This window comes from Lissotriton vulgaris, chromosome 3_1 (genome assembly GCF_964263255.1).
Source record: "Lissotriton vulgaris chromosome 3_1, aLisVul1.2, whole genome shotgun sequence".
In the NCBI taxonomy this organism is placed as follows: Eukaryota; Metazoa; Chordata; class Amphibia; order Caudata; family Salamandridae; genus Lissotriton; species Lissotriton vulgaris.
The window spans coordinates 147,014,042-147,025,899 of NC_141689.1; the positions used below are offsets into that span (position 1 = coordinate 147,014,042).

Sequence of the window (11,858 nt, forward strand, 5' to 3'; positions counted from 1 at the left end):
GCACCAGTGTAAAGAAGCGCTAATGCACCATGGAAATGAAGAGCTGATGCACCAGTGTAAAGGAGGGCTGAAGCACCATAGAAAGGAAGAGCTGATGAACTGTGGAAAGGAGGGCTGAAGCACCATGGAAAGGAAGAGCTAATGCACCCGTGTAAGGGAGAGCTGAAGCAACGTGGAAAGGAAGAGCTGATGCACCAGTGTAAAGGAATGCTGAAGCACCATAGATAGGAAGAGCCGATGCACCCGTGTAAAGGAGCGCTGAAGCACAGTGGGAAGTAAGTGCTGATAAACCAGTGTAAAGGAGCGCTAAGGTACCATGGAAAGGAAGAGCTGATGCACCAGTGTAAAAGAGAGCTGAACCACCAGGGAAATGAAGAGCTGATTTTTTTTTGTTTGAAAATATATTTTTATTGCAGATATACTGTTACACATTTATGCCTGTCAACAACTATATAATCAACGTTTGTAATCCGCAAAACAGCGACATTCAAATTACACAGCCATTTAGCCCACAACCCGGAGGTCGGGCGGCAATTCTCAAAGTCGTAGTGCGCGTACGTATGTCACAGCAACCCTGTCTGGTTAACAAAAGGATTCCTGCAACTGCTTTTCTTTTGTCCCCCCAGAATCCCAACAAGCAAACCTGAACTATCCCCTGAGCTATCACTAAAACTGTTACACTGCTGTTCCCTCCAGCTCCCCCCTCCCTCCCAGTACCCTCCCCCTGTACAGAAATGGTGGTGTGGGCGCTTATCAATTCGATTGACGTATCGCTACTGAGTCATCGCTGGGTCAGCAAAACTACAGCATATTAGTAACAATCAAGTGGACGTGGAACCTACTCCTCCTCTTCTGTCAACTGTTGTTCCTTCAAGGATTGGACCAAGGTCTCCCAAGACCGAGCTTCCTCCAGCGCTTTGTCGTGACCTGAGCGGGTGGCCTGCCTGAGCCTCACCACACTCTCACAACTAGCCCATTTCCAGAACTGTCTCTTCCACCGCTCAAACGACGGGCCCTCCTTCGCCTTCCAATGCCAAGTAATTTCGCGTTTCGCCAGCAAAAGCCCTAAGTCAATAAATTTGCTGGTTACCTTGGTCTTGGTCGTGTGTGGGAACCAGTGCAGCAAGCAGGCGGCCATGTCATCCTCTATTTGCCTGTCCGTGATCACGTTCAAAAGCTCCCCTACTTCCTCCCAGTAGCCATCCATGCGCGGGCAAAGCCATAGCATGTGCTCTAGCTCCGCACCCTCCTCCTGACATCTCGGGCACGCCGCATCCTGGACCTGGAAGTACTTCCGGACCTTCCCCGGTGTTAGATAGGCCCTATGCAACACAAAGTACTGGATTAGTTGGAAACGAGCGTGTTGCGTGCCCTTCCATGCCCGTTTAAGGATTTGGTCCCATCTGCCGACCTATACTTTCTTCCCATTTCGCTTTAAGAGCAGCCAGGGGACGCATACCTTCCCGGAGCAGTCGGGATTGGAGGCAGGTCACCGCCTTAACCGTACCCGCCGCCATCACTATATATTGGCAAGCAAGGTTTTCCACCGGATCCATTTTCCCGGTTTTCCAGTGCTTTTGAATTGCTGTTGTGATCACAGCATGAAGCAAGAAGTCCCCCTCTGGGAGCCCAAACGTTTCCTGCAGCACTGAGAAAGCCATCAACTCCTGGTTCACATACAGGTTTCCCACCACCTGGACCCCCAGCTGTTCCCAATCCGCCAGCAGGGTCCAAACCCCACCATGTCGCAGTGCTGTCAGCATACCCAGCGGTATCTCCGGTGCGTACGGGTGAGGGGTCCCCGCCCTTCGCTGCATCCTGTTCCAGCAAAGTCTGAGGGTCCGTTCTTCCCCAGTCAAGTCCCTCAGGTCCAGTTTTTGCTGCAGAACTATGTAGGCTTGCACATGATGAGGGATTCCCTGTCCCCAACTACCCTCCGTGCCCAGGTATTCCCTCGCTATATTTTGCGTCAAGACCTGCAGTTGGGCCGCCAAATAATAGAGTTCAAAGTCCGGCACCGCCAGGCCACCTTCCGATCTGGGCCTCATCAGTGTTGCCAGCGCTATTCGCCGTCTACCACTGCCCCAAATGAAACCCCTCACCAGCGACCTCAGTTCCCTAAAGATTCTTGTTGGGATCCAGATCGGCAGTGTACGGAAATAGTACAGGAGCCTGGGGAGTGCCACCATTTTAAGCAGTGCAACTCTGCCCATGACCGACTGAGGAAGCGTCGGCCAGAACTCCATACATTTTTTCAGAGCTCTAACACACCGGCCTATGTTACCCTCCAGCAAATCTTGGTCCACATGATAGATCCGGACCCCTAGATAGGTGATGCACGCTGGTTCCCACTTAATGGTACCCAGCTCAGCAGGCGGGGGACGACTCCGCCGCACTGGAAAGAGGCATGTCTTGGACCAGTTCACCCGAAGACTGGAGACCCTCCCAAAACTGGACAACATAGAGGTTGCCCCCCCTAGGTCCTCACCGATCTCCCGGAGAAACAAGAGCAGATCATCAGTGTATAATGAGATGTAGTGTGGGTCGCCCCGATGCACCAGTCCATTATACAATCACCCTAGCCTCGCCTGTGCCGCCAAGGGCTCGTTCGCCAATGCAAATAACAGGGGCGACAACGAGCATCCCGTCCTCATGCCTCTCTGAATCGAATATTGACCCGAGATCACCTCGCCCAGTTTTACCCTCGCTGCGGCCGAAGAGTACAACACCGTCGTCCATTTGACAAAACCGTTACCCAGTCCGAATCTATCCAAGACTTTACAAAGGAAGGCCCATTCCAGGCTGTCAAACGCCTTCTCTATGTCCACAGATAGCACCGCCGCGGATCTCTCATCTGTCTGATTATCCGCCATGACTAATAAGTCGGCGAATGTTCGAAGCTGTGCACCTCATGGGGATAAAGCCCGCCTGGTCCACGTGAACCAGCGACGTCATGTGTGGTAATAACCGGGACGCCAGTATGCGGCTTAGGATTTTGTAATCCACCGACAGCATGAATAAGGGCTGATAGGAGGCCACGTCCGCCTCCGGCCGTCCCGGCTTCAGGAGTGGGATTATCAGGGCCTCACGCATCGATCCCGGCAGGCGACCCTCCGCCACCGCTTCCTTGTAAACCTCCAACGAGACAGGGGCCAGAGCATCAATATAGTGAGCGTAGAATTCGATAGGCAGCACATCAGGTCCCGGCGTCTTGTTCCGGGCCATGTGTTTAATTGTCCCACATATTTCAGCTAACGTGATATCCTGACCCAGCCCATCAGCGTCGTCTTCCTCTAATCGTGGCAGGAGGAGTCCCTCTAAATACTCGTCTATGTGCAGAGAAATAGAGAGACGGGCGTTTTCAATAAAAAGGTTATTTATTGAGCAGTCTTCTTTCTCATGCAAGAGAAGTAAATTGCTACAATCGCAATACTTGTCATAAAGTAAAGTGCGTACAGTAAAAAGAGTATTATGAAATAATACTGTAAAAGCATTCATATGGTTTCTAAGCCATAAGATACTTAAAATGGATAAAATACATACAATGATAAAAGATGACTAAACGTACTCAACTGGTGCTTCTAAGATACGCCTACCCCGGTGTACCCCACCTAAGCCTAGTACATGAGAAGGAGTACGTGAGATTTAGTTTGAGTTAAATAGTTTCTGCCAAGAATCTATCCAAGAATTCTCTAAGGGTCTAATCAGCTCCGTACCATGTTTATAGAATGCAGGAGGTCTTGTATCTCTCTCTCAGGACTCGATCTCTCAGTAACCCGCAAGGGTAGCCGGAAAACACCGGAGCTGGATTTCTCGGCAACTCTCTCAGTGCGTCAGCTGGAGGGTCGGCTTCCTTCGGCACTTGCTACAGCAGGGCGTCGGGCAAGTAGTCAGTCGATCTGCTCCAAACCACCGTGTGCTTTGCTAGGGCAGATGCTGGTATATTTATAGCTGGAAGGTGCTGAGTTTGACGTAAGGTTGGACATAATACGTCACTAAGAACTCGCAGTTCTTTTAGGACTCAGGAGTTCTAGGACAAATCAATACAGAAGCAGGGGAAAGTCCTGGACTACTGGAGGTTTGGTCTCTCCAAGAACTCGTGATTTCTAGGAATCTGTGGAAGTAGCCATGCCGTATTTGGACTACATTGGCTGTGTCTAAATATGGTTATGATTCTGATGCCTATATAAGGATTTGATGAGTTATACCTATATAAGGGCATGAATCCGGAAAATTACACTAGAGCCCTAGATTCGTCTAGAACAGAGGCACCAGTGTCAGACGGAGGTAGACATCACTCCCTATGCCACGCAGCGTTCTCTGTACCTCAGACCTGTGGGAACGCTGAGAGCCCTGTCTTCACCGGATCACTAGACATCACACAGGGATGACAGCTCACACTTCCTGTCGTCTACATCTGATTGTACATCAGACTGGACACAAACTCTAATCCCCCTCACGGTGAGGGCTCGACTACCGTCACCTTATGGAAGATGACTCGGGTGTCCTGAGAGTTACACTTGGGCCTGCAGACATAGCGTGTGCTCTTGAGCAGGACACAGTCTTTCGTAGAAATCCAGCCAGAATCACAAAAAGAGCCCCCCCCCCCCTTTATTTCCATCAGGGGTTGTAAAGGAAGAGGGTTGTTTCTGTTACTTTCCTACCAGGGGCCAGACCCGTCCAAGCACCGGTCAGAGTGTGAACCCCAGGGGCCTGGCAGACTGGCATGGTGTGTGCCCTCAGGGCCGGCCCAAGGCATGTGCAAACTGTGCACCTGCACAGGGCCGCCAAAGCCGAGTGGCCGCCACGACGACAGACCGGTCACCGAGCCGAGGATCGGATTCGGATCTAGTATCACTGTGGCGGACCCCTGGCAGGATTTGGCGGCCTCTGCGACCTGGCAATGGCTTGGCAGCGACGGCGCGCGTGAGCGCTCGAGTCTTGTTTACATAGTCTAGTCAGTTTGGTTTCAGTTTAACTTGCCCAGCAGGCAGCAGCCAGCAGTTGGGTCCCAGGGCCGTCAATCTTTCCCTATGACGACGTGACGGCCCTGGGACAGCCCCCGCGCGCTGTGCGCGGTTTATCCACGACGTCGCGCTCCGCCCTGCGGCGCCTCAGTGTGGGAGAGTGCGTCACTGTGAGCGGGTGCGTCGTCGACTCCGACTGAGCTCGTCACGGAGAACAAGAATTAAAAATCATATCAAAATTAAGCGACTCCTCGTCATGTCGCCTGATCATCGTCGTCGAGAGACACTAGAACACCTGAGTGTCCTCCTCCGACAAGTCTCTTCCCCCCACCCCCAGAGTCCGACTAACGCCGGTGAGACTGAGACTGTGTGCTCACAAAATATATTTATAAATTAATCATGACTTGTAATAATCGCCTGGCCTGCCTGTCTTTCCATTTGAGCTGCTAATGAATATGATCATGAGTGTGTAATAACATGATGCGCAGCGTAGTCGGCAATAGTACTACTGAATAATGGTATATTGGTTTTTGTCTCTGCGCCAGTGCGCCACCACATTATGTTCAAGACACGAGACACGCGTGTGTAACAGTATGTGAGGTGGTCGTGCCTGCCTGCTTTTGAGAAGAGAGAGTAGCTGACTGTGTGGGAGTAGGTGTGTTCGGTCACTCAGTGCGCAAGCGTCTTTAGCATTCATTGCTAGTCACAGAATGCGTCACTGACTAAATCCCCACACAGACCCCAACCACGGCAAACAAAGGGTGCACATCTTAAACCAAACTGCTCAGAATTCCAAATCGAAATCATAAAAAAGCGGTCTTAATTATTGGCCTCCTTGTCAAGTAGATTATTTTTTTTTAAACCACGACTAGGCCTCTTTGCTCTTCGCATGATTACACCTCAGTAATTACGGCAGCCATTATTCCATTTTCCTGACTCTTGCTCAGTTCGCCTAGCTAGGAAGGGGGTGCCGCTAGTTCCGGGGGCTTCAAACTAGATTGAGAGCCACTGCCTTTGGCAGATAATGAACACGAGAAGCGAAGAGTTAAAATGATGTGCCCAAGAGCACACTGTTTGGACACATGAAATGTCGAAGTTGAGATTTGGGTCCAGGTCTCGTGGTTCCACAGGTAGCAGTGTAGCTACTTTACTACCACAACCTGCACACACCCCTCCCCCTTACTGCAAACAGTCTTGACGAGGGTATCCCCGGTCCACCCTAGGAGATTCTGCTTCAGTCGGTGCCCTTCGCAGGAGTGTTCACTTGTCAAGTCTACAATCTGATGAGATTGCTCTTATGAGCACCACGGAGACTCCAAACATTACACAAACTAGACTTGGACGGACACTAGCAACTCCTTACCTTGTGTGTTTGAGTACCCACAGAACACACTTGAAAGCGCCACAAACTTAGCAACGGGCTAGGTAGGCCGTGCAACAAAGGGCAGTCATGTGCTCTCGTTTCACAAATCGTAGTTAACAGATCACTTTGTTCAGCTGATTTAAGTGAAGCAACCTAATACTAAATGTCCCAGAATTCACTGATTTGTTACATGAAAGCCAACGACTTAAGGCATGGTGTAATGTTAGCAACTCATCCAAACTTCAGAAAACAGCCTACCTGGCTCTTGGGGGCTGCTGCTGACAGCAGTGAGAGGGGGAGGTCCCCCTTGCAGCCATGTCTTCATGACAATAGAGAGGGGTGGGGAAGGGGTGTTTAACAATGACCTGTCACTGGCCGGAGCAGGTGGGGTGGGGTGGGATTAGCTTTATGTCCTGTGAAGAGGGCTAGGAGGCAGGATGAGAGGGGGAGGTGCGTGCCCACAGGCTGGAGCATGCCCTTCCACCACCAACCCACAGCTTGAGCAAAACAAGATAAAGTAAAAAAAAAAGAAAAACAGTAGAAAAGCATGCTAAGGGAGACTCCACTACAACCGCTGAAGAAATGCACTCATGGGGAATGTGCAGGCCGTGTACAGTGATTCCAGTCCTTCTCCTTACAGATGCTCTGAAGCAGCCTTTCGTCTGCATGCCATGCCAACCTAAACAAGTGGACAATAAAGTGAAAAACCTGCAGCCTTATACTGCTGCGGACGTTATCAGTGCTCTCTGTTGGAAACAGCATAGGTCGTCCGGTGCCGTGCGCACAGAAGGGGCAGTCTGCAGTGGCACAGGATCCTGTGTGCGCGCGACATGAATGACAATAAAAAACAAGCCTGTGGGAGCACAGCAAATGAAACAGCCACGCGCCTTTATTTAACATGATGAAAATAACAGGACCAACGCCCGAGGCGAGCTGCGCAGGATCACACAATCAATGCTTTCCGCTCCCAACGCCGCGAATGTTGGTTCCATCCATCACATGCGCTTCGCAAGGCTGGACTTTAACAAAGGTTGCTTTGATGGTCTTCAGCTTGGCAGGAACCCGTCCCCACGCCTGCAAAACCAAGGCCACCGACCAGAGCTTTTGGCCACTCTCTTCAAATCCCATCTCCCGAAACTCCAAGCCTACGTCACTTCCTTTTGAGCTGTACATCATTCCGACCCAACCCCCCTCAGCAGCCTCCTTTCAGGAGCCCCATCCTCACCCTACATCCTTCATGCACTATTCATGCCTCCCATAATCCCCAGCACCTCCTGCCTTGTGGGGTGGGCGGGCTGCAGCCGGTCAGATTCACTGCTGCAGGATACCTCTGCCAAGGTGGCATCCTGCCTGGCTGCTGGTTTGATAGTGGGCATGCCAGGTGTGGCACAGGTGGCATCACGTCTGCCACCCTAGGCTTGTACCACAGGTTTCACGAATGTCTAGGATTGTAACCACAGGACTCACACAGGTGGCACCCTGTCTGCCAACCTAGAGTTATACCACAGGGGGTCTTCTGTCTGTCAATGAAACTCATTTTATCGACCTCAGAAGGATGAAAAGCCCAGTGACCTTAGTATTTGCAACTGCTGATGCTATCCAACCGTTTGCTCTCAAATAATTACCAGCTGTGACTCTGATTTGTTGCAATGAACCCCTTGGAAATCTAACACTTACACCGCTATCCACTGCCCAGTGTCTGTGCTCTGAGCTCTAAAATGAAGCCAGAATTGGCTGAAAGCCCATTTGGCGCATTTAATTTTCCTCTAAGGCCATTGCATATGGTGTAATAACTACCCCTCTGGCATGTAAGACTGAATGTCATATGCAGCCTGAAGCACCATAGTGTGCCAGCCACTTTGTAACCCTAAATATATGACGCAGGTATCCACTGGGCCCCGCCCCCCTGCAGCCTGCAAGCTCCGCTGGTTGTAGACAGACCTGCAAAAATGAAGTCTTTCATAGACCTAAAGCCTGCTCTGAGGACTAATTAAATCACTCCAAAAACAACCCCATGCCTAGAAGTGAAGTGGTAGAAGCCTAAATTAATGTAAGAAGTATCTACAGTGAATAAATCACCAACGCCTGCTGTACGGAAAGCCCCCATCTTCCGGGGGCCCCCACCTACGCTCCCTGCACAGGGCCACCATGAGCCTAGAGCCGGCCCTGGTGCCCTCCATCTCCTCACAGCTGCCGCCCGCAGGTCTCCCTCGCCTCGGAGTCTGCCCCGCTTGTGTGCTTCGGGAGCCGTTGCGGTACCGGGGCCTGTCACAATCCATCAATCTGAGGGCATTGTCAGTCAGGAGACCCCTTCCCTCCCCTCGCCTCCCCGCCCCCTCCCCCGCTCGTCGGTCATACATCTCCCAGTGGAAGCCTCGAAAAGTCACCGCTGGGCTGCGAACCAAGATAAGAGCACGTAGGAGGCGTTTTACTGCCTCTAAAAATAAAGCTTGACACCTCTCTCTGTGGGCTGGCCGCGATCTGCCCACAAGGCTTCTGAAGCAGGCATTCAAGGCACACGTGGGCACACGCGTGTCCGCACACAGGCACGTATTTATGCATGCATGCGCAAAGAAGTCGACGTAAACACGTACTCACATGAGTATGTACGCACACAGGCCCACAGGTGTGCACACATGCGTGAACACGCGCGCAGCAGAATACGCTTCCTGAATATTATCACTGGTACTGAAAGCCAGCATAGAAGCACGCACGAAGGCGCACATACGCTTCTGAAGAAATCTGCATCACAATCCTCCCGGCAACAGAGCAGAAAAACAATCGAAACCTCAATAGCAACACTCAGCTCACAACACGCAATTTGGAAACAAATCACCAGCAAACTGCTTTCATTAAGCAGGTTCGCTAAAAAGGGCTGAGCCACGGTTTGCCGTGGCATTATATAGTGATGTACTTGCATATATAACAGTTATGCCCCCCAATAATACTAAAAGCATAATAGCAGCAGTCAGCAATACATTCTAACATATCTCTTACATTCACGTAAAACATATCTGCTGCCAGGATTGCCCCTCACCAGCCCTGTACAGCCAAAAAGACAGACATCACCAAACGAACAGGCATTGATTTTGGGAGTTGCTTGGGAATGTGGAAGCCACCACAGCGTCCATGGAACACCTCCCTTGTGCAGAATACGGCAAGGCAGCGATTTACACTGCGTCGAATTACCCCATATTTATGAAGCCATTAAAAGCCACGCCAAGGGCCTTTACGTGGCTTCATAAATATGACCGGGGCTTTGCGACATGCATGTACCACGATGTGTGGTGCAAGTATGACGCAAGCCCCTCGTAAATATGCCCCTTTGTTTCCTTGATGGAGTATTCCCAGTCTGATAAAAGAAATGCCTTGATTTTGGCTTTTCCAGTACTTTGGGGCCACTCTTAGGTGGCACTCTGACACTGCATTTGGTCTTACGTGGGTGTGAATAAACTTGCTTAGGAAGGCAGTCTCTGCCCCTGTGTGTGCCCCCTCTCTGGGCAGTGCCCCCATTCTAAACCCAGGTCTCTGCTTCCAGGCATCCTCGGAGCTTGCAGATGGACTAACCCAGGGAGTAAGGTGATACATATGGAGGAGGCTTATCCTGGCAAGATATTCCAGCTGCCCTGCTGATGGTGAGGAAGATGAGTGCAGGAATTAAACACCAGCCAACACTACAAAGGAGAGGAGTTATAATAAACAAAGGGGTTTATTTACAAGCCCAATGCACTGCAGGAGTGTCGCTTATTTTGATACTTAGACGGGGCACACTGCAGATCCATATCTATGAGACCATCCTGCTTGGCTTTTCATGACCCTGTAGATATGGAGTGAGGCACCGCAGCGCAAGTCACTGCGTTGCTTCACACTGCGTCTGGGAGCTGTGACATGGGCGTTGCAGTGGTTGTTCCCATGCAAAGCCCATAGGTTTTGACACATTCCCAGATTTACAAAAAGGTGTAGATCTAGGAGTGCGTTAAAACTGTGCGCCTTCCCAGGGGTGGTGTGACAAGTAGAAACAACATTATTTCTTCTTGTTTTTTCATCTTTCTACATAGAAAGAGGAAAACGCCTCCAATGATTATTTTTGTGCCGGAAGGTACTCCTTCCTGCACGAAAACAATCATGCCAACAACACAGTCACCCTTGCACCAGTAGCGGCCGGCACAGATCTGGAGTGGTGAGGCAGGGTTAGAGAGTACGAAGTAATTTTTTTTAAAGTAAAAAAACGTACCTTCTCGCCACTCTCCCGCACTGCCCGACTTGCGGCATTGCCCTGTGCCAATTCTTTGTAAATAAGCCCCATAGTATAAAAGACACAAAATAGATGGAGCAAAAGTGGTCTTTGTGGCCCATCAGGTCGAGCTGAAATTTTTAAAGTGTGTTTGCTACAAATGAGATGCTGAGCTCCAAATACACGTTATCCTATCTTGCCCAGGTCCTTACTGTCAGCTTTGAGAAGGTGGCAACTGTTTAAGGAAAATGTAGAAAAAATTTAGACATAATATGTTGAGATTGAAGCAAATATTATTTGAGTGCATAACTTTTTTTTTTTTTCCGCAAAGTTGTCTTTAATGATAAATAGCGGTTTTCTAGTCAGTACAGAGATTCAGTAGGTATGTGAAAGATCAGTTCCAGGGCTGGTCTAATGATGTCCATGGTCGTCTTCTTTCATTGGTGGAATGACTTCCCCTGTTTCAATCACAGTATCGCCTGGGAATATTCTGGGCTTCAGGCCAACAATGCCATATGGTCTTTCCATTATATGGTACTTCACATAGTAGTGAACAATCCAGGCAGGTATAAGCAATCGAGTTAAAGTAAACACACCATAATTGTAGGCCTTGAACATAGACAACCTCCAGAAAGTGCTGGGCTCCAAAAAGCGCTGCCAGAAGGCTTCAACGGGCCATGGCTTCTTGGGGGGTAGTACAGGCTCTCGCGGACTCAGCTCCTGGTCTTTCAGCTAGCGGCATCGAAGCGTTCGCTGCTGATCCAGCCGCAGCTTCTCGTCCGGGGTATAGCCCGGCATATTAGTTGGCATATTAGTGCATAACTTTTTAATACCGGAAACCTAATTTCAGTTTGCCCAGAGGGGGGCCGAGGCGGAGATATGGCTGGCAGAAAACCATCTCAAACGGAATGCCCTAAAAACCGAACTCTTGTTAATAGATCCACCCGCCCAAGTACCCACAATGCAAGACTGGATAAAATACATCACGGCTCTCAACGTTCAACCAATCATCGTTGACTCAGCTACGTTTTTGGGAATAACTCTTGACAGCAACCTCAATATGCAAAAACACATCAGCAATACTACTAAGGGAGCAAACTTCCAGATAAATACATTGAGGAAGCTAAAACCCTTCCTGCCACACAATGACTTTAAGCTGGCAGTACAAGCGCTAGTTATCCCTAGAGTTGATTACGGAAGCCTCTCACTTTGCGGCCTACCCAAAACTACAACGGCGCCGCTAAGAGCCTCAATCAATGCTGCAGCGAGACTCATCACAGGTTCTAAAAGAAAT

The 11,858-nt window shown here is 50.1% G+C and overlaps 1 pseudogene across 1 annotated transcript; it reads right to left on the reverse strand.

Annotated features, from left to right (window-relative positions):
- Positions 1-10,881: 10,881 nt before the first annotated feature.
- Positions 10,882-11,362, reverse strand: LOC147726116 (NADH dehydrogenase [ubiquinone] 1 beta subcomplex subunit 6 pseudogene; annotated as a pseudogene). The gene has a single exon (XR_015309413.1). The product of XR_015309413.1 is annotated as an NADH dehydrogenase [ubiquinone] 1 beta subcomplex subunit 6 pseudogene (transcript).
- Positions 11,363-11,858: the final 496 nt, after the last annotated feature.